Source organism: Columba livia, chromosome 3 (genome assembly GCF_036013475.1).
Source record: "Columba livia isolate bColLiv1 breed racing homer chromosome 3, bColLiv1.pat.W.v2, whole genome shotgun sequence".
Lineage (NCBI taxonomy): Eukaryota > Metazoa > Chordata > Aves > Columbiformes > Columbidae > Columba > Columba livia.
Genome location: NC_088604.1, coordinates 57,957,394 through 57,970,186, shown reverse-complemented (window position 1 = coordinate 57,970,186; position 12,793 = coordinate 57,957,394). Strand labels below are relative to the sequence as shown.

At 38.1% G+C, this 12,793-nt stretch overlaps 1 long non-coding RNA gene across 1 annotated transcript; it reads left to right on the top strand.

Moving 5' to 3' along the window:
• The first annotated feature begins 763 nt into the window (after nt 1-763).
• LOC135579051 (uncharacterized) lies at nt 764-11,534 on the top strand. Its single transcript, XR_010471359.1, has 3 exons — nt 764-1,006; nt 2,467-2,587; nt 4,358-11,534. It is a non-coding gene; the product is annotated as an uncharacterized LOC135579051 (long non-coding RNA).
• Nucleotides 11,535-12,793: the final 1,259 nt, after the last annotated feature.

The window sequence follows — 12,793 nt, the reverse complement described above, 5'->3', positions numbered from 1 at the left end:
GAAGCTGTATTGGTGGTTGAGTACCTCTCAGGTAGAGAGGCCAAGACAAACATTCATTATGGGGTTTGGAAAAATGATGACAGAGCAAAACGTGGTGAGATTTGATGCTGAGGTGGCCAGAGTAGATGACACAACGGTTTCTTCTGATTTCTTAGGCACTGTGAAAATGTACAGACCATTGCTTTGGCCACTTGTAGCAATGTGTCAGCATCTGGATATCGAAAATTAATGCGCCTTGTTGAGAAATACAGTTTATTTCTGTTATCTTACAAAGATGATTAGACAACTAAGAAAATCAGTTGTTTGTTTCTGGAAAAAAAAAACATCTAAAAATTCTAATGAAGTCAGGGAGATTTTGATTTAAAGTACTAATTACATAACTCATAGAAATTGGCCTAAGGTATAAATTTTGATGATTCTGAAATGTCTGTATCCACGCAGACAGTTTTGATAGCAAAGGATATCATGAAAGAGACAAAATGTTCCACAGATTTTCCTTCCTATAAGAATTTATCCTATTTTTCCTGTTTAAAGCCTAGCTTAGATGTACTGTTCCTTCATATAAATCATTGTTAAATTTTGAATACTCAGAAAGATGATGTTGTTTATATTCAATTCAATGAAGTTGTAGCACTTCATTGGCAATAAAAATACTAAAACTGGAATTTTGGTTGTTCAACTCTTCACAGGGCTTCAAACAGGCTGGAAGGATTAGACTAAGTAAGAGCTTTGGTACTAAATGACCCAGTTTTCGCACAACAATGCTCTGAGTTTCATTTAAAAGAAGGAGTTCAGTTTCAGGGCATTTCTGCTGACCTCTAATGCTTCCTAGAGCTTGATTTTTTTAATATTTTTTTTTTTGTCAAATAGCTGTGATTTGTTGACATGAAGAGATCCAGCAGGATATACTTATCTTGGATGTGATACCTCATCACAGAAACAAAACCAAGTACACAGTCTGCTTCATATTTCAGCTGAAAGTGGACATCTGAAGTAGCCACAGCTGGTAGGTAATATTGAAAATATTGTGTGTCTTTCTTTGTTTTTAACTCGTTTATCAATTAGCTTACTTGAAAAGTGAAGATTTGAGTTAAAAATCCTTAGTAGTGAGCTTGGCTTAACTTGCATGTATTGCCATTATATTCTGTTTAGAAAATACTATCCATGTAGATTAGTGATGCTGCTACTGTTCTTTCTCTGAGAAGCATGATGGGACATTAATTTAATATAAAATATATGTTTAAGTTGAAGGGTTCTGAGCTCGCCTTAATTCTTTAAGGAATAGAAATGATAAGTGCAGCTTTCTGAAAGGGAACTGTTTACATGAAGTGCTACAAAGGAAATTTACAGAAATTATGAACTAGAAATGCCATCACTGGACCAGCTTCAATATATTTATTAATGATTACAACTGAAGAATTGTGGGTTTTAGCTGCATTAACCACTACAAAATTTCTTTAGAGAGAAGAGACAGTGATGCCTTAAAGCAGCTGGGAGGATGGAACTAAAATTGACTGCCAAGTTCAGCAGCACCTTCTCTTTCTATTGTTGGCAATATACTTTCTGCTGATTCTGCTCTAGGGCATATTCATGAGGATTTAACTTCTGTATCTCAGAGGGAAAAATTGGCCTTTTGTAAGGAAGTTAGATCTTCATATCCTGATGACTGAGTAACACAAGACAAATTACAGGATATTTCCTTAGCTCCTGTGGCATTTCCTTAAACTGCAGGTACAAGTGGAATAAAAATAGAAGTCATACAATTATAGCTGATTTTATAGCTGATAAAAAAGAAACGATTTATAGACAACAGTGAGAAAAACGTAGAATTAGTTTCTCCATATTAAGAGGAAGATAGTTTCTGACAGAACAGTCCATTCCATACACAAATTCTTCTACTCATATTCACATGAACACTAAAATCTTCATCTCTCTTGCTCCAATGCAACAGACCTCAGGCAATATCTGCCAGAAAACAAAGGGTTAGCAGTTGTCCAGAAACAGTTGGAAGAGCCTTGTAGGCCTTGGGCATAATTCCATGCAGAATCAAAGGGACCCTGAAAGGTTAATCAATATTAGGAATTATTGGGAAAGAGAGAACAAAGAAGGAAATGCCATTTTACTATCGCATAAATCAACTATTCTCTCACTTCGTTGATAAAGTAGGTGGCTCTGGTCACTCTATCTCTGAAAAGACACAGGAGAACTAGACAAGTTTTGGAGAAAGGCTGCAGGCATGATCAGAGGAACTAAACAGTTTCCACATGAGAAATGACTGAATCATTTGGGAAGAAAAGGACGACATTTGAGGAGGACATGACAGAGGTCTGCAAAATTATGAGTGCCATGGAGAAAAAACATAGGGGTCAATACTATCTGTCTTTTCCAGTATAACTGGGGGCTATCACATGAATCCAGCCAGAAGCAGATTCAAAACCAAAAAATATAATCTTTTTCATTCAATAGGTTGCAGCCATGCCAATGGATGTATGGACAAGAACATTACAGGACTTCTTGGGGAGACTGGTTTGCAGGTGATCAAAGAAACAAACTACAAAATGCTCAGGGAAACACTGGTCTGTAAAAGGTGAGAGATGATTTGTCAAGATTGGTTTCACTAGCACTAAAAATTATCCCAAATGACCTAGGATAATCAGTACTTCTCCACCAGCTAACCGTGAAAGTTGTTGAAGTTGCATAATGTTGTTAAAGACAAATAAACAAACCAAAGCTGCTTAGATTTCTGATTATTTAATTAATTCTGCTTTCTAGAGCACATGAGTCTGTAAGTGCACCAGGGACTTGTGTATCTACCATATATATGGACTTCTGAAAATCTAATCAATGTAATCTAATCCCTATCATGTGTTAAAATAGGGACGCTTAATTTATTTTTACTTTAGCCCGTAGTGCTCATAGGAATATTTTTTTCTTGGAAACTTGCTCTCATAATCATGTTTGCTTTCTTTATGTGGGACAACTGGATATACTGAGGGGAAAATTGGAAATCACTGAAGTTGCCAATTACCAAAATGATTATTGAACTGAAAGTAAAGCTCTTTGGCAAATGGGAAAAAAAAAAAGAAAAAGAAAAAGAAAGAAGTGTTTTGATGAGTCAGTACTCTGCACCAGAAAGAGCTGTGTCATATGTTGCACAGTTTCCTTACTGAAAAGTTTCTAGTCCACAACTTTTGTCCAGCCTTGACATAATCTTTGGGATATAAGGTAGACCATGTGTAAGAACAGCATTGGATTTTGTGATTTCTTCTGAATGAGTGATACCTTAATGAGAATGATCACATTTCTCTTGATTACAGAAAATGTTACTTCTGTCACTCATCCCGGGAGTATTCTTTCTCACATAAAAGAAATGAAATGAAATTTAAAATATAGTGCATTACAATTATATATGGATCTATCTAACCTACAATATTTCCTTCTCATTTACAACCTCTCCTTCAAAATCTACCAGGAGCAGCCATTTTGGATCTCATTTTCATAAATAAATTGCATACTTAATTATCCTAATTACTTTGGGCTACTGAGAAACTGATTCAGGTTTGCAGCTATAGACTGTGTAACTACTCATATGTATGCAATTACACCACTTCTGAACTGCATTTTCTTTGTGTGGCTAGACCTAGTAATAACTCAGGAAGATCACAAGCAAAATCCGTTCTTAAAATAAAGTCCATTTCCATTAGAATCTTCTGGGTATAACTTTTATGCATAATTACTCACTCATTTTTTCCTTTTTATGCATCAATTAATTTCACAATGGTGATTCACATACCACATTTATCCAAGTATCAGGCCAAGCTGTTTTTTCTGTTTTAATAAAGCCCCTCTTCCTATGACAGGTGTTTCACACTCTATTTGCAACAATTTTTGCATTTAGAGTCAAAGGCCATGAGTGGCAGCAACTGACATGGAAGAGGGGTGACTGAGGACAATCAGGGTTTAAATGAGCAGAGGAGACACCCCTCCTTCCAGCTGTCCTACAGGTGATGGCTGCGGTTTCCTTTGCCACCCACCTACTCCACTTCAAGTAGGCATTGCTTATGGGAAGCCTGGCTATATTTCTTTCTTGGAGATTGCCTGAAGAAAAAAGAGTAAAATTTTTCACCATTTAGGAAAGAGCAGAAATATGCCATTGCTTGGATAAATATTCTGCTTGCATTTTACAAGTTAGCTCTGCAGGTCGATGTGATGCTCCATGGCCTCTTCATGAACCTTTCTCATATTTTCCTCCTGTCTTTTTTCTCCTGCCCCTTTGATGCTTTGGATTTTAACTTAACTGTCATGAAATGAAAGACAAGATTTTTATTAATGGAAGATCTTAGGGTTTTTTTTTCAGTAAATCAGTGTGAGACTTTGTGTCTTCAGTGGGAGAGCAATTTGGACCACAAACATTTCCATTAAAGAATTCATCTTATCCTATGAAGAACAGATAAGAGAGAAACAGGTGCAGGCATCTGGACACTGGAAAGAACAATCTCAGCAGGATTCTCGGCAGGAAATTATGACATTCACCTCATTGCAGAAACCTGCAGACATCCTGATGTACCACTGTTTGGCTCAGCATCAGCAGCAGCTGGATCTAGGGGTACATGATCATCCCTGTGGCAGTCAAAACCTCACTAAGCGCAGCCTCAGAACATGGCCTTGTGCCACAGGTCTGGGCATTGCTGCTGCTGCTTGCAGCAGGAACAGGGGAAAGGAGGAGGGAGGGCTGTCCCCCTGCAACCCTCCAGCTCCTTTGTGCCAGCTGCAGACAGCTGTTGAGCTCTAGCTGCCAAAATATGGTACTTTGAATTCTTTGGGTAAATCTGCTTCTTGAACAGCTGCAATTCGTCTTGTCTGAAGCAATTTCAACAAGACAGGCCGTGCTGGCTCCTTCTCCTAGCAGCTTAAATTTCTTGCAAGTTGGGAAATGAGGGCAAAAGTTGTGTTTTGGAAGATACCACTATGAAAGGGAGTTTCACTGCAAGTTATAACACTTTTCCTTCTAATAATCTTTATTTGAATTAGAACTGTATGTATTTCACAGAAATAACCTGAAAATTAGCATTACAGGCAGTCTGTCTCTGTTGCTGTTGTTTATATTTTAATACCTAAGTGTCAAGATATTTTTCAAAAATGTATCTGATTACTTTATCTGGAAAATCAGTAAAATCCTGAAAAAAGGTTAGTGGCGTATGTTTCAGGAAATGACCTAGGAAAGTCTTCATCTAAGACAGACATGCATCTACATGGGTCCCTCGCATGTCTCCAAAGTCCTTTGAACATCAAGTAACCTCTTTTTCCTAGAGTTTTGTTTGGCCTTGGTATCCTTTGGATTCACAACAGGTTTTTCTTATTTAAGCTTGAAAACATTAGAAAAAAGAGTAACGTATCTGATATAGCTGTATTCTTTAATCAGCTTTTTCTTTATGAGCAGCCCAAAACCACATGTCTGCTCTTATTAAATGACAGGTAGATTGAAGAATGACAAGTTGACAAGTTGACAGGAGAATGACAAACATGATAAAAGATTTAGACAGTCAGAGCTGTCAGTCTGAAGGAAGTTGTACTGAGGAAGGCTCTTCTTGGAAGAAAGATAGGAAAATTGAGGGGGAATAGGCTTTAATCACAGAAAGTAATTACATAGAAAATGAAGCCCAGTTTGTTTGTTAGATAATAAAGGTAAATGAATAAACTTCACTAATTGATTCAAGGAAAGATTGAGTTAATATTTTGTAAGTCATAAAGCATATTTAAAGCAAGGTGCAAAACTTTCTGAGAGAAATATGGCATATCATTAAGAGAAACAAAAAGAATTATTGGAATGAGATAGGAGTAATCAAACTGACAAACTGCAAAAGTAAAAATTGAAAAAGCTTTGAAAACTCCTGTCCATCCAAATTCTTATTGTATTAAACCACACCACTGCAAATTTAGACTAATCTTTCAAGAAGGTATTCGGGTAAAGAGCAGTGAAGGTCATGGAACAGAACCTGTGTGCTGGTAGCTTTCAGGGTTTATGTCTATACAACATCCACATAAAGCAGTCTGAACAATAGGTCCCTCCAAGAAAACCAAAAGGAGCAGTAAAAGTGGATACAATATCTTGTAGCAATTATATATTTTATTTAGTGGAAAGGCATCTGATGGCCAAGTATGAAAGAAAAACCTTGATTGCCAGATTCTTGATCAAAGACTGATAGCTGCCTCACAGCTGCCCAGATGCTCTCCCACAGTCTAATCCAAAACGCTCTGAAAGTAATGAAACTTTTCATCCATTTGAACAAGCTTTTGATCAAGCCTCGAGTCTCAAGAGAATAAGTTTATACACAATACTAAAAACCAAGGAAAGCATTTAAGTGTTCATTACATACCAAAAGGATGGGCAAATACTTCTGCACTTTACATTTCCAAATTGAAAACTGATAGAAAAACCCACTGGTGATCTTGGATATTTAGTGGAAAGTAAAAGCTGCCTCTGACTACCTCTTTTTTGTTTGAGTAACCAGTAAAGGCCATGGGAAAACTCAAAGATTTACCATACATTCACAGCAGCCATCTGTTGTCAAGAGCTTCATGCAGTGAGAAATGAGGTTTTCATAAAACTGAAGTTTATAGGTAAAAAAAGCTGAGTTGCTTGTCACTTCAGGTCCAACTTTACTGCACAGCACATTTTCAGTGACAGCTTGTAACGTAGATCAGATAATATGCTGAATGTCGTGGAAATGATTCAAAATGTCAAAACAAAGGATAATTATTAAAACAAATCGGAGTGAAGAAGAAAATGTAATAGAGCACAAAATAAGCACACCTATCAGAAGTTATTTTGGTCTGCAGTTTTTTTGAGAGCAACATCAAAATGGTAGCACCTAGAATGTGCTTTTATAGCACTGATTTCTGATTTTTAACATTGCAATATCTGTGAGCATACTTACACTTTAAAATGGTTTGGAAGACACAGTTTCAGATATTTTCTCACCTATGTTTTAGGCTCCTTTTGAATTGCATGTATTTTTCTGTATAGGACTGGCGTTCATGACTTGGTGGGCATGTTGCCATGGCTTTCAATTTAGTTGACAACCCATAGAGTTAGCCTAGAAGTAGAGATGCTAAATGCTGTGATCAATGCTAGACTAAGTGAGGCTTAGGGGCCAACTAGTCAAGAATTTCTCTTAGCGGATAACACAAGGAAATGTTTGTCTCAGGGTTACTTAAAAATGAAAATATGCCCCCGATATAATATACCTGATGTAAAGGAAATGTCATCTTGTCTAATAATACTGTGAGAATTGCTGAGGCAAGGTAGAAGAATTTCAGGTCAGCAAACATTTCCTTGCTGTTTTCATGGCTGTTCAATAGAGCTGGATAAATGATTTGCAACTTTTATTCTCCTTGTCTGCTACTGTAATATCCATGACAAGATCCTGATTTCCTTCAAATATATCCATAGCTATCTCCACACATGCTACTGTGCAAAGTTACATACCAGTGAACACCCACCTGTCAATGGTCACAAAGGACAGAGATCACCACGGTGCACATCATTGTTGGTGTTATCCTTGTTGGGTACTACTCAGGCTTCAGTGTAGAGGTATCAAAAACACCAGCGTTAGAAAATTTATGTTGAAAAGATCTCAACATTTGGAGTGCTCTAAATAGCCACAGGCTTTGTTCTGTGGCAAAGTTTTGACCAAGATTATTGCATCAAACCCATATCAGCATGTTCAGCCTAATAATTATCAGGTTGGGTGTTGAAGCCCATGTTCCTGTGACAATAAGGTTTACATAACATCTTATGGTGTTCCCTTAACCCACTACAGTCCTTGCCACATCTTGGTCCTCTTTTATAGTAGAATCAAACAACGCAGAATATTACATTCCACCTGAATCTTTGTTTGCGGGCTATATTGTCCTTGATGCTCTGGTCCAGTCTTCCTTGTTTATGACTCTGACAAGACTGCACAGTTGGGTCAATGGCTTGGCAATGAGACCAATGCTCCAGGGAGACTGGCAGCCTCTGTGAGAGACACTTTGGTATGGCTCCTCTGGCTGAGCACATGGTATTCCTGTCAGCCTCCTCTAAGCAAAGGCAAATTAAACTTGTCCAGTCTAAGTTAGTGCAAATGGTCTATGATTGTAGCCATTTAAGAAATCTGTTTAATCAAGTGAATATGTATAGTAATGCATATGGTGTGCTTGCCTAGACATAGGTCTGTGTTCACCAGCTCAGAATGGCTAGCATGGAAAAGTAGCGACCAGCAGAGCATTCCTCAACACAGAGACTGGAGTATTGGCAGGCTGGGAAAATATGAAATAGGGCCAAGGAGTGACATCTGCTGAGTTAAGATAATGTATATCAGTTGATGTAAGGGTGCTGTTCTTCATATTAGTGAGATCATACTGATTTACGGCTGTTCCGTCTGGCCTACATCTGCAATTCTTCTATCTTTTATGTATTTCAGTGGAAGAATGAACTGACCTCATTCAGGTAGATGATCTGTTTCTCGTATATATGCCAGGAGACAAAGATATCAAACATTTATTTAAGCTTGCAAATATTATAAAATAAAAGAAAAAGTATGCTTGAGCAGTCTGCAGCAGAATGGTAATGTTCTCTGAAAGCCTTATGTTCTCTGCTCCCCAGGAAATAAATAATATCTGCTACTCTAATATTGATTTTTCATTCTTCATCATACTCAGTCAAGCCTCTCCAAACTAGGCATCAGCTATTCTAACAAAGACTGAACCAAGGAATGGGAAGAGGGTAATATGTATACTCAGTGCAACCTATTCCCTTGACTACCCCAAGTGATCCATTTTAGCAATTCTCTTTGCCTCTAGTGACCTGTGACACTGGTGGTGGTGCAGACTCAAGCTAAACTCTTTAGAGCCATGACAGCAATTTAGTCTCAGCCTTTATTACAACAGCATCTTCTTCAGTTATTACTTCACACATTATTTAGCTAATGTCTTGGTCTATTTTTATATACAACTTTCAACAAATTAAAATAAGAAGAAAAAACCCTAATGTGAGACCAGATACTGACTATCAGGGCACCACTGTGTGCTGGTGGCACAGTTCCTGGGCCTCTTGCTGGTGCTTCCTTATTGCATGGTAGGCCCATCTCACCAGTGAGCATGTCCATGTGTCGAAGGGAGGTGGGGGACCCTCTCCCTACCTTTCCCTTTGGCATGCCCTGCGTGCCACAAAACTCTGGTAGAGCAGAACACCTGCAGGAAAACATGAAAATGCCTTTGTAGCTAACCCCTCTGGTGGGTAAGAGCACGAAAACGATACTGTAGACACAGTATAGTGGTGAGGGTTTTCTGCTTTTTCTTTTTACAGCTCATTTATAAAACTACTGAAGACAATTACATCCATCCTGACACAGTGAAAATCCCTTAAATTAAAAAGTTAATAGCTTGTTGGCTCAGGGGATGTGACTTTCTGGCCCCCACTAGCATCTGGCAATCATCGTTTTCCAAGCCATTTCCGCTTTTGAGGTGAACAGGAGTTCTGCCAGTAGATGATGACCAGAGTAGATCAAAGGCATTTTTGGTGGAATCAGACAACCGCTTACCCACCTTGACTTTGTCCACCTCACCTCTGACTCTAGTGTGAACTCTTCTCTAGTTATCTCACATAGAAAAAAAAAGAAAAGAAAATCAAAATAGGAGAAAGCCTCGTTTCCTCAGTAAGGAAAACAATGTGGTTAACAGTATACTTCTGGCTCCTAGAAAACCTTCAGAGACAGGACAGTCTGCAGGAATGAGAAAAGGGGAACAAAAGTGTGAAAATATTTTAGAACAACATTCTATTGGGACCCACATTTTATAATCTCTAAATTAATATTTTGGTTGTTATGGAAATGTCAACTTTTTTTTTTTTTTCCTGTAAAGTGATTATCTGTAACTAATAAAGTTAACTATGTACATAGAGTTAACATTGGCTATTAAAAAACCTTGAATGGCAGCTACTATAAATTAAGAAGGGCAGAAACAGTTAACAGGCAATAAACAAAGCTGCATTACTGGATTTTCAATCCTATTTTTTTCTGAGGACTCAACAAAAGCTGTGACTATGCCACCACTGGAAACAAACAAAAAAATTACCAGATGGCAATTTTTGCAAAAATGGTGAGCTGAATCCTCAGTGGTTATAGGTTAGAATAGTCCTATGGAAAGCAGAGGAGACCTGGCATCCATTGCTACACATTTGTGCCCGGGGTGATGTTTAGGCTTAACTGAGTGACACAAAGGATGCTCATTCACTCCTAGCAGTTTCTCTCTAACTGGAATTGCTTCAGAAACTATTTCTCATGCCTAATAACCTCTTTTTTTCCAAAGATAAATTATTCTGAGAAAAAGTTTCTATCATCCAAGTTTTAATAATGTATAAAGTTATTCATATCTGGTTTTACATCTGCTTTGCCTACCCTCTTCACGCTGCCTTGTCTGGCACTAATGCTGCTTTCTGTGTCTGAGCAGTGTGTGGGTAGTGCTGTGACTCCCTTTCCTCTGCCTGCGCTTCTCTGCCTCTTTCATTTTCAAATTGCCATTTATTTCATCATTGATAAGCACTAGAAGCCAAAGGTAATCCGAAATGTGGACTCTCTTAAATGTTTTGAAGTGGCTCATTCTGAGTCGAGACACTGACGACATTTTCCTTCATCACTTTATTTTAGAATATGTGGTGCTGATGATTTGATTTTTGAGATGATAGTCTCCCTCTGAGAATTAAAAGACTCTTGAGTTTTTGGCATGTGAGCGCCTGAGAAAACAAGGAGGTAGAAGATACATGTAATACTTGCAAAGATCACTGGAATGTCCTATTGCCAATGGGATTTTACTCCAATTTAATAGTAATTTCTCTGAATCTTTAACCTTATGGAATACATGTGCATAGGGTATGCCCTGTGTGTTTTCATGTGTTCTTCCTAGGATTTCATTTTCTCATGTAGAAGCTCATGGATGAATGCTTACTGATTAAATAGGAAGAGCATTCTATTCTTTTAGAAGGAATAAAATATTGGGAGTTTAGAGGCTTGTTATTCTGCAACACACTTCTTGGGAAGCCATTAAATCTCTTTTTGCCTTGAGTTCATTGCATGCTTTAGCAATAATAAAAATACATAGATTTTATATATGAAACACGCAGGTGCTAATTCTATAATATTTTTCCCGTCCTGGATTCTTAAGTTGTTTTCTGAAGAATTTTGTTTTCCATTAGTAGTAAGATAAACTTTTGAAAACCACTAGCACAAAAGTTAATTCTATCTGTTTTGTGAACCTGCCATCTTCCTTCGGGCCTTGCCTCACTTCTTCATTGTTGAGACTGTGTTCATTCTTTCCTGAAGAATCTAATTCGTCTCTCTTATTTTCTGACTTCTTGTTGGAACAATGTTCTGTTTCTCCCTTCTTTCATTTCTTATGCCTCATTCTTCAAGCCTTATGCCCCCTCTTTCTTTCCTTTTGACATATATTTATTTTTCTATGCATCTTTCACTAATTCTCTCTCTCTCTTTTTTTTTTTTTTTCCTGTCAGAAGTCTTAATAATTAGTGCTATGTTGGCAGGAACATTATAAGTCAGCATAGTTTTCCTTTCCTTTGCTTTCCACTCTTTTGCCCACTAAAGCTGCAAAATGAAATGAAGCTTCTGAGATTTCAAATCTCTGAAGTAATATCTAGGGAAAGGAGAAAAAAAAAAAAGACATTTTCCTGACGTTTATTTGAGATTATTCTATAGCAAAATACCTCAAGAAAAGAAACTTCTCTACATAAACTCTTCAACTATAGTTCCCATTGCACTCAAAGGGCAGGTGGGCTCGCAGCCTAGGATCAGTTATTAGACAGCTTGGTGCTGCATGGTGAAAGAGCTGAAATTATTACAGCCATAATAATGTAACTTGACTTGCATTTTGGGAGAATGAAGCTATGAAATTTACTTAGTGAAATCATAAAATCTCCAGTAATAATAGTTATAAAAACAGGTTAGAAGACCAATTGTCCAAATCATTTAAGTGTGACTGAGCTTGCTCTGAGGAAGGTAGATGGATTACAAAACGAATATGGTACCAACCTCCCTTTGGATGAGGATTACAAATGCTTGATCATTATGTGCATCTTTTTTTCATCACATAGTATTTATGACTGTTGCATGACAGTGGTAGGCAGCTTCATTTGCTGAAATGTCTTTCTGAGATCTCTGCTAGCCTGGGAACACACACTGGAAAAGACAGCTCCATGTGGAACAGATACAGGGAAATTATTTCATCCCTCTTTGTCAGGCCCGGGGACATTTCCAGTGAGGTATTGCTTTTGATGCAGTATCTTTAATGCAGTATCTGCTCCCACAGGACTGTGTCTGCTGGGTGGACTTGTATAGGCTGGAGCACAACTTGCAGCAGGAAGACTTCCATGACAGCTCCAATGCAAGGAGACTGTTGGCTGAGCGGCTGGAAAAAAGGCCTCCATCTAGTCCCCAGAGCGGGCAGGGGTTGTGTGTGCAACCCCAAATGCAGAAGTAGGAAAAGCCCTCCCACTTCAATGAGACTTCAGTCACTGCATGGCTGGAGGGAGTATTACAGACCAGTTGGGACCACAGTATAGAAGTAATTTTCTGCAGGGGCTACAGGCATCGTGCCAGGCACACTTTTTTCCATGCAGCCTGATCTTATACTGATAGCAAGAATGAAGACATAAGTTTCAGATTTGGGAATGTGCCTGTTTGTACATATACGTTGGAGCAGTCAGATCTGAGAGGGGTTCCCTGTGCAGTGGAAGTAATAT